This window comes from Microcaecilia unicolor, chromosome 10, assembly GCF_901765095.1.
Source record: "Microcaecilia unicolor chromosome 10, aMicUni1.1, whole genome shotgun sequence".
NCBI classification, from domain to species: Eukaryota; Metazoa; Chordata; class Amphibia; order Gymnophiona; family Siphonopidae; genus Microcaecilia; species Microcaecilia unicolor.
In genome coordinates, this window is record NC_044040.1 from 193,372,968 (window position 1) to 193,388,751 (window position 15,784).

General features: G+C 41.6%; 1 long non-coding RNA gene across 1 annotated transcript; it reads left to right on the forward strand.

The window, feature by feature from the left end:
- The first annotated feature begins 526 nt into the window (after positions 1-526).
- LOC115478543 lies at positions 527-15,474 on the forward strand. Its single transcript, XR_003943542.1, has 3 exons — positions 527-537; positions 2,151-2,154; positions 15,392-15,474. It is a non-coding gene; the product is annotated as an uncharacterized LOC115478543 (long non-coding RNA).
- Positions 15,475-15,784: the final 310 nt, after the last annotated feature.

Here is a 15,784-nt window from a genome sequence, read left to right on the forward strand (position 1 = left end):
GTTGGTGTCCTGGCATGTGAGGGGGACCAGTGCACTACGAATCCTGGCCCCTCCCACGAACAAATGCCTTGGATATATTCGTTTTTGAGCTGGGCGCTTTCATTTTCCATTATCACTGAAAAACAAAAAAGCCCAGCTCACAAATTGTCGAATAAAACATAGACGTCTATTTTTTTTGAAAATACGGTTCGGTCCGCCCCTTCACAGACCCGTTCTCGGAGATAAACGCCCATGGAGATAGACGTTTTCATTCGATTATGCCCCTCCACGTCTACTCTTACTATGTAAAACTTCGTTGGTTGCCTTTTGAGGCTAGAGTTTTGTTTAAATTGGCTTTCTTTCTTATAAATTATTGCGTGGTCTAGCACCCAACTGCTTACATTTGCATTTTCGGTTTGCAGTTTCTGTTAGATCTAGGAGCACTACATGTAATTATTTATTCTCTTTTTCATCTCCTAAGGGGCATTGGAAAGAATTTGCAGAGATATTTTTTCCTTCTATACATATGTATATGCTGTATAGGAAAAAGCCTTTCTTGTTTCACAAATTTAGGGGGTTGTTTACTAAAGCTTAGCTCAAGTTATCTGCAGTAGGGCCCATTTTATTCCTATGGGCCCTGCTGCAGATAGCTCTAGCGACCTTTATAGATGTAGGGGGTTAACACAGCTTAAAATGGCACGTTAAGGAGTTCTGTGATAACTTCCAAATGTGCATGCGCTAACTGCGTGTTAACATTTTTTTTTGAGGGGACGTATCAGGGGCAGAGAGTAGAAATTACTGCACTAACACAGGGGCGTATCTGAAAGTCGGCGGTAGCGGGGGCCGAAGCCAGAGTGAGGGGGCACATTATAGCCCCCCCCCAGCCGCCACCACCACCGCCGCCATTTCCGACCCCCCCCCCCTGCCGCTGTGGGTACCTTTGCTGGTGGGGGACCCCAACCCCCACCAGCCGAGGTCCGCTTCCTCCTGCCGCTGCGAGGTTTTTTAAGTTCATCGGGATTCGTCCTCCGTCACTCTGTGCTGCTGTTCAAAGAAGCTGCTAGCTGAATGCAGTTTAATTCGGACTGAGTCTGACGTCGCTGCTGCACGTTGTATGTGCAGGATGTCAGACTCATGTACAACGTGCAGCAGCGACGTCAGACTCAGTCCAAATTAAACTGCATTCAGCTTGCTGCTTCTTTGAACAGCAGCACAGAGTGATGGAGGACAAATCCCGATAAACTTAAAAAACCTCGCAGCGGCAGGAGGAAGCGGACCTCGGCTGGTGGGGGTTGGGGTCCCCGCCAGCAAAGGTACCCACGGCGGCAGTAGGGGGGTCCAGGGCAAAATCTGCGGGGGCCCAGGCCCCTGTGGCCCCATGCAGATACGCTCCTGTACTAACATGTTACTGCTTCTTCATTACCATGCTAACTAGTTAGTGCAGGAATACCATGTGAGCCCTCACTACCTACAAAACGAGTGTGGTAACTGCTCATGTGGTAATTTAAAAAAAAATGGCCATGTGTTAACGGCAACATTAGTGCATAGCTATTAAAGGAAAAAACAGAAAATTAGCTATATTGTCAAGTGACACATGCAACTACTAGTGAGAACAAGTACAAGGTGATGCATGTGGGAAAAAAGAACCCGAATTATAGCTACGTCATGCAAGGTTCCACGTTAGGAGTTACGGACCAAGAAAGGGATCTGGGGGTCATCGTCGATAATACACTGAAACCTTCTGCTCAGTGTGCTGCTGCAGCTAGGAAAGCGAATAGAATGTTGGGTATTATTAGGAAAGGTATGGAAAACAGGTGTGAGGATGTTATAATGCCGTTGTATCGTTCCATGGTGCGACCGCACCTTGAGTATTGTGTCCAATTCTGGGCGCCGCATCTGAAGAAAGATATAGTAGAACTGGAAAAGGTGCAGCGAAGGGCGACGAAAATGATAGCGAGGAGGGGACGACTTCCCTATGAAGAAAGACTAAGGAGGCTGGGGCTTTTCAGCTTGGAGAAGAGACGGCTGAGGGGAGACATGATAGAGGTATATAAAATAATGAGTGGAGTGGAACAGGTGGATGTGAAGCATCCGTTCACGCTTTCCAAAAATAGTAGGACTAGGGGGCATGCAATGAAACTACAGTGTAGTAAATTTAAAACAAATAGGAGAAAGGTTTTCTTCACCTAACGTGTAATTAAACTCTGGAATTCGTTGCCGGAGAACGTAGTGAAGGCGGTTAGCTTGGCAGAGTTTAAAAACGGGTTGGGCGGTTTCCTAAAGGACAAGTCCATAGACTGCTACTAAATGGACTTGGGAAAAATCCACAATTTCGGGAGTAACATGTATAAAATGTATGTACGTTTGGGTAGCTTGTCAGTTGCCCTTGACCTGGATTGGCCGCTGTTGGGGGACAGGATGCAGGGCTCGATGGACCTTTGGTCTTTTCCCAGTATGGCTTTACTTATGTACTTATGTAAGTTGTACATGTTGCATAGCACACTTAGATGTGCCAACTTATACCAGCCATTGACCCGTTCTAAGTGGGAACCTCTGTATTTTGGCCAGAAGTGTAGCCAGCCTTTGTTGTCGAGGGAGCAGACCATTTGTAAAATAGTCACCAGTCCGAAACTGAAGGGCCAATTCACATAGGTGCCATTTCACTCAAACTCTATTTGGAGGTGCGACCTCTCCCCTTGCCCCTCCCCCAACTACGCTTCAGATTTTGATGCGCCCATATGGTTTTTTGCTAGCATTCTATAATGGCTTAGAGGTGCATTTTCAAAGCACTTAGATTTACAAAGTTACATACAGGGGCATTTTTGAAATAAACGTCTAAATCAGAATTTGGATGTTTTACAAAGACGTCCAAATTCCGAACACGAAAGAAGGTCATTTTTGAAAAAGATGGACGTCTGTCTTTTGTGTTCGAAAATACTATGGACGTCTTTGTAATTTGGACGTCCTTTGTTTTGGTCCATTTTCAAACAAAAGACATCCAAAACAGAGGAGGAGTGGCTTAATGGTTAGTGCAGTGCATATTGATCCTACAAACATGGGTTCAATTCCCACTGCTGCACCCGGGGGGGGGGGGGGGTGCATCGGCGATCCGCCCAGGGTGGCAGCCGACCTAGGATCGTCACTGCCTACAGAAAGACATAAACAGGATGGAATTGGTCCAGAGGGTGACTACTAAATTGGTAAGCGGTCTCGGTCATAAAACAGATAGGGACAGGCTCATGAACCTCAACATGTATACACTAGAAGAGAGACGGGAGAGAGGGAATATGATAGAGATGTTTAAACACTTCAGTGGCGTTAATGTACAGGAGGTGAGGCTTTTGAAATGAAGGAAAACTCTGGAATGAGAGGGCAGAGGATGAAGTTGAGAGGAAACAGGTTTAGGAGGAATCTAAGAAAATACTTTTTCACGGAAAGGGTGGTAGATGTGTGGGATGGCCTTCCGGTGAAGGTCATGGAGATGAAGACTGGCAGAATTTAAGAAAGTGTGGGGCAGGCACGTGGGATCGCTTATGAAAAGGAGGAGTTGGTGGTTACTGAGGAAGGGCAGACTGGATGGGCCATTTGGCCCTTATCTGCCATCATGTTTCTATGTTTCTTTATGAAGTAGGTTCCAAATAAGCATAAGCCAGCTTTGTGGGTGCTAGAGTACCCCCAATAATGACCAAACTCCTTGACTGTGTCCAGGGAGGGGTTATTTCCATTGGGTTTAGCACCCCCAATCATTTAGAAAAATAGTTCTATGCCTTCTAGGCTTCTAAATATAGATGCCCTTTATCGTCTCACTATTGTGATCTTCCATCTTCTAGACCTCTCTCTAAGAAAGGACCATGGTTTATGCCTAAGCACTAACCCTCTTTAACCAACATTATTTGAGCTACATCAATCAATTTAATCGATTTTTCACTCTTTCAAAAAAGTACAAAGACCAGGGGACACTCAATGAAATGACATGGAAATACTTTTAAAACAAATAAGAGGAAATATTTTTTTTACTCAAAGAATAATTAAGCTCTGGAACTCGTTGCCAGAGGATGTGGTAACGGCAGTTAGTATAGCTGGGTTTAAAAAAGGATTGGACAAGTTATTATTATTAACATTTATATGGCGCTACCAGACGCACGCAGCGCTGAACATATGACATAGAGAGAGACAGTCCTTGCTCAACAGAGCTTACAATCTAAAAATACAGACAGACAAGACAATTAAGGGCGAGGGAAGTACTGGGTGAGAAGGAACAAGGGGAGACAATTGAGTAGTAGCTAGGAGCTAAAAGCAGTGGTGAAAAGGTGGGTCTTTAGGATAGATTTGAAAACAGGTAGAGATGGAGCTAGACGTACAGGCTCAGGAAGTTACTGGAAGAAAAGTCCACAGTCTGTTACTGAGATGAACACAGAGGAAGCTACTGCTTGCCCCGCGATTGGTAGCATGAACTGTTGCTACTATTTGGGTTTGTGCCAGGAACTTGTGACCTGGATTTGCCACTGTTGGAAGCAGGATACTGGACTATATAGACCATTGGTCTGACCCAGTATGATTATTTTTAAGTTCTTTAGATGTTTTCAACCTACAAAATAAGTTGCTCTATAATTATATGTATTGTTGTATGCTACCAAGCAGGGGTGTAAAGGTCTGTGAGCTGAAAAGAGGGCAGAAAATTTAAGAAAAGCACAGAGGACATTGCTATCAAGCGACAGCTGCATCAGGTTGCTGCACGTAGAGAACATTAAGCAGTTCCCATAATCTTCTTCCAGTTAGTTTAACAAATTAGAGTTAAATAAGAATTTGACTTAGAAAACTACAGATTATTATGGGAAGGTCAGCAAGGCACAAAAAATACATAAATTAACAAGCTACAAGCTGCTATTTGTCCAACACATGACAGCAATTATCACAAAGCACAAATGTAAAATTAAGACATTCCTAACAAAATGTGATGCGAATTGTTCCAAAGAATCCATTGTTCTATAACAGGGGCCCTAGTCCTAGGGTATCAATTAAGACAATAGCTGGCATTTTCCTTGCAAGAATGCTCATGCTCAAGGTTATTTTACTAGTCAAACCTTAAAAATCAAGGGGATGTAGACCTCGACACTAACAGCCACATAATTCTTTTCATGATCATATCCCTCTGAGACAGTAAACCTCTGCGAGGAAAGAGGATTTGCTTTTTCTGTTCCAGGACGAGAAATCTCAGTATTTTGTATGCGTGTGATGCAATAAGAAATCAGCACTTCATCTAATGTGTCAGAAGAAGCAGACCATTCACCTCTGTGATGCACATTTCTAAACAAGCATTGGAACAATTTCTAAAAAAAAACCAAGAAAGCTATTTGTGCAAATATATATCTTAGCAGAAGAATTCAGAGCAATACCTACAATCTGACCATTATGACATTGTCATGAGATGAGCCATCAGCCATCAGAAGAAAACTGTCTTATTATAGTTATGCTACTGATAAAATTGCCTCTACATGGAATATGTGAAAATAGTATCTGTTTTTGCATGGTTCATATTCATCTATTTGTCCTGTTTATCTACTTTATATAGAATGCAAATGCCATAAAGCAGGGATCATCTGTGTGTAAAAATATTATTATTTCTAGGAAAAGACAATGAAAAAAAAAAAGAAAACAAAAATTTAAAAGATTAAAATTTAAAACTAAAACAGGGTTTAGAAATAATTATCGAGGGAACAATGGATTTTCAGAATGATGGATACTGCCTTTCCCCACATAGTCCATTGCTCAGACGATGGGCTTATATATTGCATTTATTATCAGGGGCGTAGCTACATTGGGCCACGGGGGCATGGGCCCCTCTACATTTGACCCCCCCCCTGCCGTCGCCGCCTGCCCGCCTCCGTATCAGGTACCTTGTTTGCTGGAAGGGGTCCCCAATCCCCACCAGCCGAAGAGTTTTCTTCAGCGCCGGTCGACTCCAGCGCCTTTATTGTGGGATCATCTGTTTCTGACGCCTTACGTCCTGCATCGTGCATGTAGCCCCGTGCAGGACGTAAGGCATCAGAAACAGATGATCCCACAACGAAGGCGCCGGAGTCGACCGGTGCTGAAGAAGACGCTTCGGCTGGCAGGGATTGGGGACCCCTGCCAGCAAACAAGGTACCTGATGCAGCGGCAGGGCGGAGCGGGCGGGCGGCAGGGGGGGTTGCGGTTGCGGCGGCAGTCCAAAGTGGCTGGTGGGGGTCCAATGTGGCAGGGGGTAGGCGGCTAAACAGTGCCCCCCCCCCACCTCGGGCTCTGGCCCTCCCTCCCGCCGAGGTCTGGCTGCGCCCCTGTTTATTACATGATAAAACAGAATCCTCACCTTCTGTAATCCTCATCTTTCAGGTTCCCATTAATGGTTCCTTCATTACCTTTTTTTTTTTCCAAACTCTGTGCATTGCTTACTGAAGCAATGTGAATAATCTGTTAATTTTATAGAAATATAGAAAAAAAAGAAAATGATGGCAGATACAGACCATATGGTCCATCAAGTCTGCTTATTCGTACCATCTACTACCCCTTTCTCTCCCTTAGAGATCCTATGCGCTTGTCCCATGCTTTCTTGAATTTAGATATTGTCTTCGTCTCCATCACCTTCACCAGGAGGCTGTTCTGCACATCTACCACCATTTCCGTATTCTCAGTGGAGAAGGGTAGATAATGGGGTTCCACGGGGGTCTGTGCTGGGATTGCTGTTTTTTAAAAAATATTTATAAATGATCTAGAAATAGGAGTAACTAGTGAGGTAATTAAATTTGCTGATGACACAAAGTTATTCAAAGTTGTTAAATCACAAGAGGATTGTGAAAAATCCTAAGAGGACCCTACGAGACTGGGAGACTGGGCATCCAAATGGCAGATGACGCTTAATGTGAGCAAGAGCAAAGTGATGCATGTGGGAAAGAGGAACCCGAACTATAGCTACGTGATGCAAGGCTCCACATTAGGAGTCACCAACCAGGAAAGGGATCTAAGTGTCATTGTTGATGATACGTTAAAACCCATCTGCTCATTGTGCAGTGTCAGCTTAGAAAGCAAATAGAATGTTAAGTATTATTAGGAAAGGAATAAAAAACAAAAATGAGGACATTATAATGCCTTTGTATCGCTCCATGGTGGGACTGCACCTCAAATACTATGTGCAATTCTGGTCACCTCATCTCAAAAAATATATAATGGAATTAGCAAAGGTATAGAGAAGGGCGATGAAAATGATAAAGGGGCTGGGATGACTTCCCTATGAGGAAAGGTTGAAGTGGCTAGGGCTCTTCAGTTTGGAGAAAAGATGGCTGAGGGAAGATATGATAGAGGTCTACAAAATAATGAGTGGAGTTGAACCGGTAGACATGAATTCCTTGGTTACTGTTTTCAAAAATACTAGGACTAGGGGGCACGCAATGAAGCTACAAAGTAGTACATTTAAAAGAAATTGTAGAAAATATTTCTTCACTCAATGTGTAATTAAACTCTAGAATGCGTTGCCAGAGAATGTGATAAAAACAGTTAGCTTAGCAGGGTTTAAAAAAGGCTTGGATAACTTCCTAAAAGAAAAATTCATAAGCTGTTATTAAGATGGACTTGGGGAAAACCCACTGCTTATTTCTAAGATAAGCAACATAAAATGTATTGTACTGTTTTGGAATCTTGCCAGGTACTTGTAACCTGGATTGGCCACTGCTGGAAACAGAATGCTGGTCTTGATGGACCTTCGGTCCATCCCAGTATGGCAACTCTTATGTTCTTATCTTCCTATACTCCGATCAGACAGATTTAATCTTATAGAAAAGCAGCATGGTTTGGATTGAAATAAGGTCACAAAAAAAGTGATGTGTCCAAGAGCAAAATTCAGGTACTAGACATATAACGTAGCCATTGAAGTGCTTATCAGTAAATAGTAGGTTTTTCTTTAAGAGTATTTTAGCCATATTGCAAACCTAGACACTTGTCTGCTGCTGACTGCTAGAGTCCGCATTTTTTCCTAGTATTTTGAGGGCAAAATTAACAATGGAAGATTAAGGAGGCTAGTGCACTTAATCGATCTTGTAAAGGGCTGACTGAAAAAGCTACATGTGCTTTTGAGCAGGTATATTTATTTATTTATTACATTTGTACCCCGCTCTTTCCCACATACAGCAGGTCCAGTGCGGCTTACATAGTAAAAGAAAGCATCTTACATGGTAAAGACTACAGTAAAAACAAGGAAATGTAGGAACAGTATTATAAATTATAGATCCCGATGTGTGAGTTGTCCAGCGTGAACCATGTATTCCAGTTCTGAAATAGGGAATTCATGTGCAGATATTAGTCCCACCCAAATCACACTCAAACTACAACCTCTTGAAATATCTATGTGCTATGAGTATCGGCTTTCTGGAAAAAGCTTGACAAGTTTGTTCAACATACTTGTATAAATGCTGGCACTCTGGAAACAGCGAAGTTGACTCAAGAAAACAATGATGCTGTATAGTCTTGAGAGTTTATTACACATCAATAAAGACTCGACAAGGCCGTGTTTTGGCCCTATGTCCTGCCTCAGGAGTCTTCTTGTATTGTGGAACTGTCTGTTTGTGTCACTTCTTATAGTATAGAATTCCTAGTTTAATCGCTTAAAATAAACTCTTGACTCACAACAAGAGTTGCTTTTATTTTAAGTGATTAAACTAGGAATTCTATACTATAGGAAGTGACACAAACAGACAGTTGCACAATACAAGAAGACTCCTGAGGCAGGACATACGGCCAAAACACGGCCTTGTCGAGTCTTTATTGATGTGTAATAAACTCTCAAGACTAAACAACATCATCGTTTCATCGTTTTCTTGAGTCAACTTTGCTGTTTCCTGAGTGTCCTTATCCCTTCAAAGTTTTGGCTCTTCTGTACTTTTTGTAAATGCTGGCATTTACATGCTGTAATCTTGAATAAGCCTTCTAAAATAACCACCTTCATGTGCAAAATGTCCTTTATAAAATTACTCTCTTTAAATATGGCAGCCGGCCACAGAATGTTGACTCCAATGTATATTTGAACTGAAAGAGCAAATTTTAGGCATTGTGCATTTATGTTTCTCTCTCAGAGGCAATTTCTCCCAATAGGTTATTTTTGCACATGCCATGACTCTAATGAACCTCACTCCTAACCAAGATATGTGGAGTGAGATCTCAGCTTCTCAAATTTACTGCTAATTCTCTCCATTGTACTTGCATTGTACCAAAGAGACCTTCTTTCTGGAGTTCTCAAGACAAATCCCTCCTTTCAGTACCCTTCTCCACCACCGCCAACTCCAGGCTCCGCCCTTTCTGCCTCGCCTCACCCCATGCTTGGAACAAACTCCCTGAGCCCATACGCCAGGCCCCCTCCCTGCCCATCTTCAAATCCTTGCTCAAAGCCCACCTCTTCAATGTCGCCTTCGGCACCTAACCACTACACCTCTACTCAGGAAATCTAGACTGCCCCAACTTGACATTTCGTCCTTTAGATTGTAAGCTCCTTTGAGCAGGGACCGTCCTTCTTTGTTAATTTGTACAGCGCTGCGTAACCCTAGTAGCGCTCTAGAAATGTTAAGTAGTAGTAGTAGTAGTAACAGGCAATTTATCCAGGTGCACTTAGAAGTTCTTTTTGATCAAGTCTGTGGCACCCAAAATGATGGGAAACATTTTTGTATCTTTCTGCCACTTTTTCTTGGCCTCAGACTGCATTTCATGGTATTTGAAGAACTTGTGTTGAATGTGTTGAATGTGACATGCTCTTTCTTGTCATTCTTAATAGCAAATCTGATAGTGAGAAAAAAAAGTAAAAACAGAACGTTGAGATAGTACTGCTTTATTTTTAACAACTCATTTGAGAATACATCGACTTGTTCTGTCGTTCTACATTTCTTTGGTTTGTATGAGTGGTAATGCTCTTCTCTTGTTGACCATTATTTATTGTGGCTCATTATTTATTGTGGAGGAGTGGCCTAGTGTTCAGAGCACCAGTCTTGATGTCCAGACGTGGCTGGTTCAAGTCCCACTACTGCTCCTTGTGAACTTTGGCAAGTTGCTTAACCCTCCATAGCCTCAGGTATAGAGTCAGGGGTACCTTTACTAAGGTGCACTGAAAAGTGGGTTTTGGGCACACGCTGACCAATTTTTCAGCGCGCCTGTAAAAAAGGTCTTTTTAAAATTTTTGCCGAAAATGGACGTGCGGCAAAATGAAAATTGTCACGCATCCATTATGGGTCTGTGATCTTACCACCATCCATTAACCTAGTGGTAATGTCTCATGCATTAACCGGGCGGTAATGACCTACATGTGTCAAATGCCACTTGGCATGTGTCCGATATGCACGTCCAAAAATTAATGTTTCAGCTGCGTGAATTGGACACACACCAAAAATGGAATTACTGCAAGAGCCACGCAGTAGACAGGTGGTAACTCTATTTTGGCACGTGTTGGGCGCGCGTAGATACGCGGCATAGTAAAAGGGCCCCTTAGATTCTGAGCCCTCCAGGGGCAGGGAAATATCCAGTGTATTTGAATGTAACTCACCTTGAGCTATTACTGAAAAAGGTGTGAGCAAAACCCAAATAAATATCGTGCTTGTGCAATTACAACAGCAATTATTGTCTATAATGCTAACATTTCTACCCATTTTGAGCTGATTTCTTCTTATTGGAAATCTTACTTGAAATTTCAGTCTACACAGGTTATTTGATAATCCTGCACAAGACACACCCTCAGCAATTCTTCTGCCAAATATGAGAAGTAGTACTAGGATTGCCAATATCCAAGATGGCGCCTGAAGATTAGCAGCAGTGATCTGGACATTTGTGAGGCTAATATTTCTCTATTTTCTTATTGCTGAAATTGATGAGAGGAAGAGCAGGCTAGGGTTCTTCTCCTCCACCTCTCAAAACCCTGAATAGGAGCCCTGTTGAAGATTTAGCATTTTTTTAAAAATCCAGATCACTGATGGAATGCCAGGAATCCTGGCTTCCAGGATCTCCAATATTACATGTACAGCTTCTGCAACTGGGCCACATTAAGGAATGCAGTCAAGCTGTTGGCCGTAAGATCATAGAAGCTGCACTGGATTCAGACCAATATGCGGGGGCATTGCTACATGCCCTTTGAGTGCTTTCACACGAGAAGATGGCAGGCCTAATAGTAGTACTGCAAGACTACCACTAGGTGTCAGTGAAGCCATTTTGAATCCGTGTCTACTGCTCCTCCTTACACAGAAAACCTTGTAACAGAAACATCAATTGTGTTTTTTTTCTTTCATTCTATAATACATATTCTTTTCACTTATATGACTAGCTAAAAAAACAGAGCCAACTCAAGAGGCATATGTAATACACTGTTAACAACTGCTGGGGTCACAAATAAGCTAGACAGGGCCACAGCTAAGGGTCCTTTTGCATTCCTCATATGCAGCGAGCAAACATTTCAACTCAGATATCCTGGGAATGTGAAATTACTTATTATTATTATTATATTTGCATCCCACATTATCCCACCTTTTTGCAGGCTCAATGTGGCTTACAATTCATCGTGGATACTGGAAATACAAAAGAATGTGCATTTGGTTTTACAGCAAGTTTTGGGTACATGATGGTGAAATACATAATATTGGAAATAGAAAAGAGTATACATTTGTTTTAGCAGAAGTTTTGGTTGCATGATGGTAAAATACATGATAGTGTTAAAGCCATAGACATTAGGTGCATGATAGTGTGAAAGCAAAAGACATTAAAGAACATTCCTGGATATCTTAAAGAATGTAGAGTTACGCGTGTTGTTCTTTATGAGATATTTTGTCGAAGAGATAAGTTTTCAGGAGTTTGCGGAAATTGGTCATTTCGTAGACCGTTTTCAGGTTACGTGGCAGTGAGTTCCAGAGCTGTGTGCTTATATAGGAAAAGGTTGATGCATGCATTGATTTGTATTTCAAGCCTTTACATTTGGGAGGATGAAGATTGAGGAATGTGCGGGGGGATTTTTTTGCATTTCTGGGTGGTAGTTCTATTAGGTCCGACATGTAGGCTGGGGCGTCACCATGGATGATTTTATGGACCAAGGTACAGAGTTTGAACGTGATGCGTTCTTTGAGTGGGAGCCAGTGTAGTTTTGTATGACATAATCAGGTGCAGCCATTTGTTCGTTAGCAGGCACTTAAATTAGCAAATAATAAATCAGGAATCACAGGATTCAGATGGGCAGTTAATGGCCAGCACTGTTCTATAACAACTTACATATCTCTCATTGTGTGTAGTTTGCAGATGAAGTGCTGACTATAGAATTTAAAAATTGGTCTTAAAATATATATTCCTTTTGTTCTCTACCCTCATTCTGGAAGTTTTTCTAAACTACTATACCTTGCTTGCCCCAACCATACAAATGTTGCAGTGCATGAACCCTCAAGACTATATAGCTCCCTTCATCAAATGTGACACACGTACAGTATACTTGTTTATGAAGACAACCAATCCAGTTAGAAAAGAAGAAAAATAGAATAAACCAGTGTTCCAAAGATCTCTCCCAGTCTGCGTAAAATATACTTCAGATAGAAGAAAATAACTCTCAAGAGACCTAAGGCATTAATGAAGAAAAGCTGGTGGTAGAGTTGCACATGGATGTCTGAGCATGTGGCTTTTACCATGAGCTTAATAACACTGCACCAGGCAGAAAGTTAAATGCATTCAAATCGTATGTGCAGAAAACTTGTGGCTAATAAGGAGGGGAGGGGAGGACGCCAGATGCACGTACACAAGCGTTTTGTAGTAAACGTAGCTTCTTAGTATATATGTCTGAAGGAAAACAGAAATACCATCACACATCGCTGCCTGTTAATTTGCACCTAAAGTGAGCCTCAAAAGTTTAATTGCACATACAATTTTTATGATGCTTATATTTGTGTTGAGTGGAGGAGTAGCCTAATGATTAGTGCAGCAGCCCTGAAAACCAGAGGAACTGGGTTTGATTTATTTATTTATTACATTTGTACCCTGCGCTTTCCCACACATGGCAGGCTCAATGCGGCTTACATAGTAACAATAAGAAAAATTACAAGTCGTAAGAAGAATATACAAGTTGTAATAAACGTAATATTAATGGGGGGAGGGGGGATTAACATAGGAGGAATTAGGTGAAGAAGGAAATGGGCGCTAGGAGGTAGGCGCAGGAAGATGGAGAGGAATAGATGGAGAAAAAAAGATTAGGGATAGCAATAGGATAATGGGAACATGGTCAATATATAACAATTGTTGGTAAGTGATTCCCACTGTAGTCTGGACAAGTTGCTTAACCCTCCATTACTCCACCTACAAAATAAGTATCTGTATATAATATGTAAACCGCTTTGACTGTAACCACAGAAAGTTGATATACCAAATTTCATCCTCCTTTCAGACACAGAACATGTGCTGATGTGTCCCTTTACTTTCAGTTTTGTTCAGACATGGGCATGTGTCTGTTACCTCTCGTCTGCCTTTGAGACTTATAGGTGCTTCCTTCTGGTTGCCAAAGACGACAAAGCTGGCAGTTAAATCTCAAAAGACTGGCGTAAAATCCTCTCCATGACCACCTCTATGCTGCCCAGTGCCTGTTGAAAACATTTTTCATGATCTGCACATTGCATGGAATACTTAAACTGGCTTATTATCATACATTTTAATACGACACGCAGTCATGCCTTCCGCATGACATAAATCATGCACTCAACCCTTCACTGCATTGGATGCCTAATAATATGCATATGCACCCCATGGTAACCTCATCAGGCTTGTGGTTTTCTGCATTGGCCCCTAAGTCTAATGATTTCTATATTTTTAGAGTCTTTTAGCACAATTATGATACCATAGTTGATCAATAACTATGAAATGAAAGAGGATGTTCTCTGTCATTAACCGTACTATGAAGTGTACTGTACTTCAATAACACCTGAAGAATTACTATTTAATGACTTTAGAGTGAATCCCACTTGCACAGGAGGTTAGCACTAGATGAGAAAAGCAACACTTTACAGAGGGTACATTATCGTGATTTATGTTAATTAAGCTGAAGTAGCAATGCTTAATTTATGCTTTATCAACTAGTGAGAGGGTAAAGAAAACCTCCTCCTTACTTCAGGTTATATCTGGTAAGAGGATTTATCACCCTATTTTCCATAATAAAGAGCTACTTTTAAGAAACTGTATCAGAAAAATGCATATCTATACAACAGCTCTTTAATTCATAGAGTGGTCACAATTAGGTTAATTAGAAATTATTTCAAAGTACACGGCTAATTAAGGCAGACTTCTTATTGAATGTAGAGCCTACTCACCAATAAAGTTAGCTTAGAATAAAGCATCACATTTTCAAAAACTATAATGCATAATTTCCTTTATGTGTGAATGATATATTGTGTAATGCAAGAATCTGAGGTGTTTTCTAATGCAATTCAATGTATAATGCAACTTGGGTTTTTAAAATGACAATGGAAGGATTAGAAATCAAATACATCACACACCAAAGGTCATTGAGAACACTCATTTTCAAGCATCTTTATCAGCTACTTGGAAATAAGATTGGATCCAGGTAGACCCTTGCTGACAGCTTCTTCCAGAAAATTCTCTGCTCATAATCATCGGATCCTCTTGATTTTAAAGGGAATTTGTAGCAGTGTGTGTGTGTGTGTGTGAAATATATAAAGAGAATCCCTCATGATTCTGACAACAGGTTGAAACTTACCCCCTGTTTACTAAGCCACACTACCGGCGTCCGTGTAGCAATGCCAACACAGTTCATGCAAAGTGATGGGGGGGGGGGGGGGTTAGATTGTAAATCATTTTGGTAAGGGAAATACCTACTTATTGTATGCAATTCACATTTAGGGGCCCTTTTATAAAGCAGCGGTACGCCCAACACGGGCTTACGTACGCTGATCTGGAGCTACCGCTGGCCCAGTATGGGCACCGGCAGTAGTTCCAGCCCCAATGCACACCATTCCCTGTGCTAGGAAAAATTGGTCTGTATTTTTTAGCATGGAGCTAACCCAGCAGTAATCGAGCAGCACCGTGTCACCAAGTTATGTTTTAAATTACTAGTCTTTTTACCACCTCCCCAAATTAGTACTCACCAGTCACCCGCAATTTAGAGAGATAAAAGACTAGGAAGGCCACACGTATGAGAAAAGCAATTCTTTAATTACTTACCAAGATACAGATACAAATTGGTATTTTCTCATATGGGAAAGCAGCACTGTTACCTAGAAAGGTAATCTGTGACTGTCTCTTCCAACGCACTGCTCTGGTACAGCTGTTTTTATACCTTTTGTGTTAAGCAATGCTTCACATTACTTCAGTACTTATCTTCCTCAGAGATCATTCTGTTCTCTGTTCTCATCATCTATTTTCCCTTAAGTTGCTAAATCACATTCTTCTGTCCATCCATAATTGCTCCTTTCCCACACCAGCTTGCATGTAGGAATGTCTTATCAGATCAGGGGCCTCTGGTCCACATACTTCTCAGCCTTTTTGCCCTGTTTCAAAGTGCCCTTTTGCTCTGTTTCAGAGTGCCCAATTGTGCTCATTATTTACATTTAACGCAAGAGTCCTTACCGCCACCTTAATGGATGGCGGTAAATGTTTCTCTCCCCGCATGGCCACACAGTAAGAGCAATCTTACTGCATGACCATGTCTTTTTTTAAAAACTTTTTTACCCATTGCGGTAAAAAGGACCACAGAGTGCGTAAAAATGGCCTATTAGACAAATCCTAATAAATAAATAAGTAAATAAAATCACTCATGTACCTT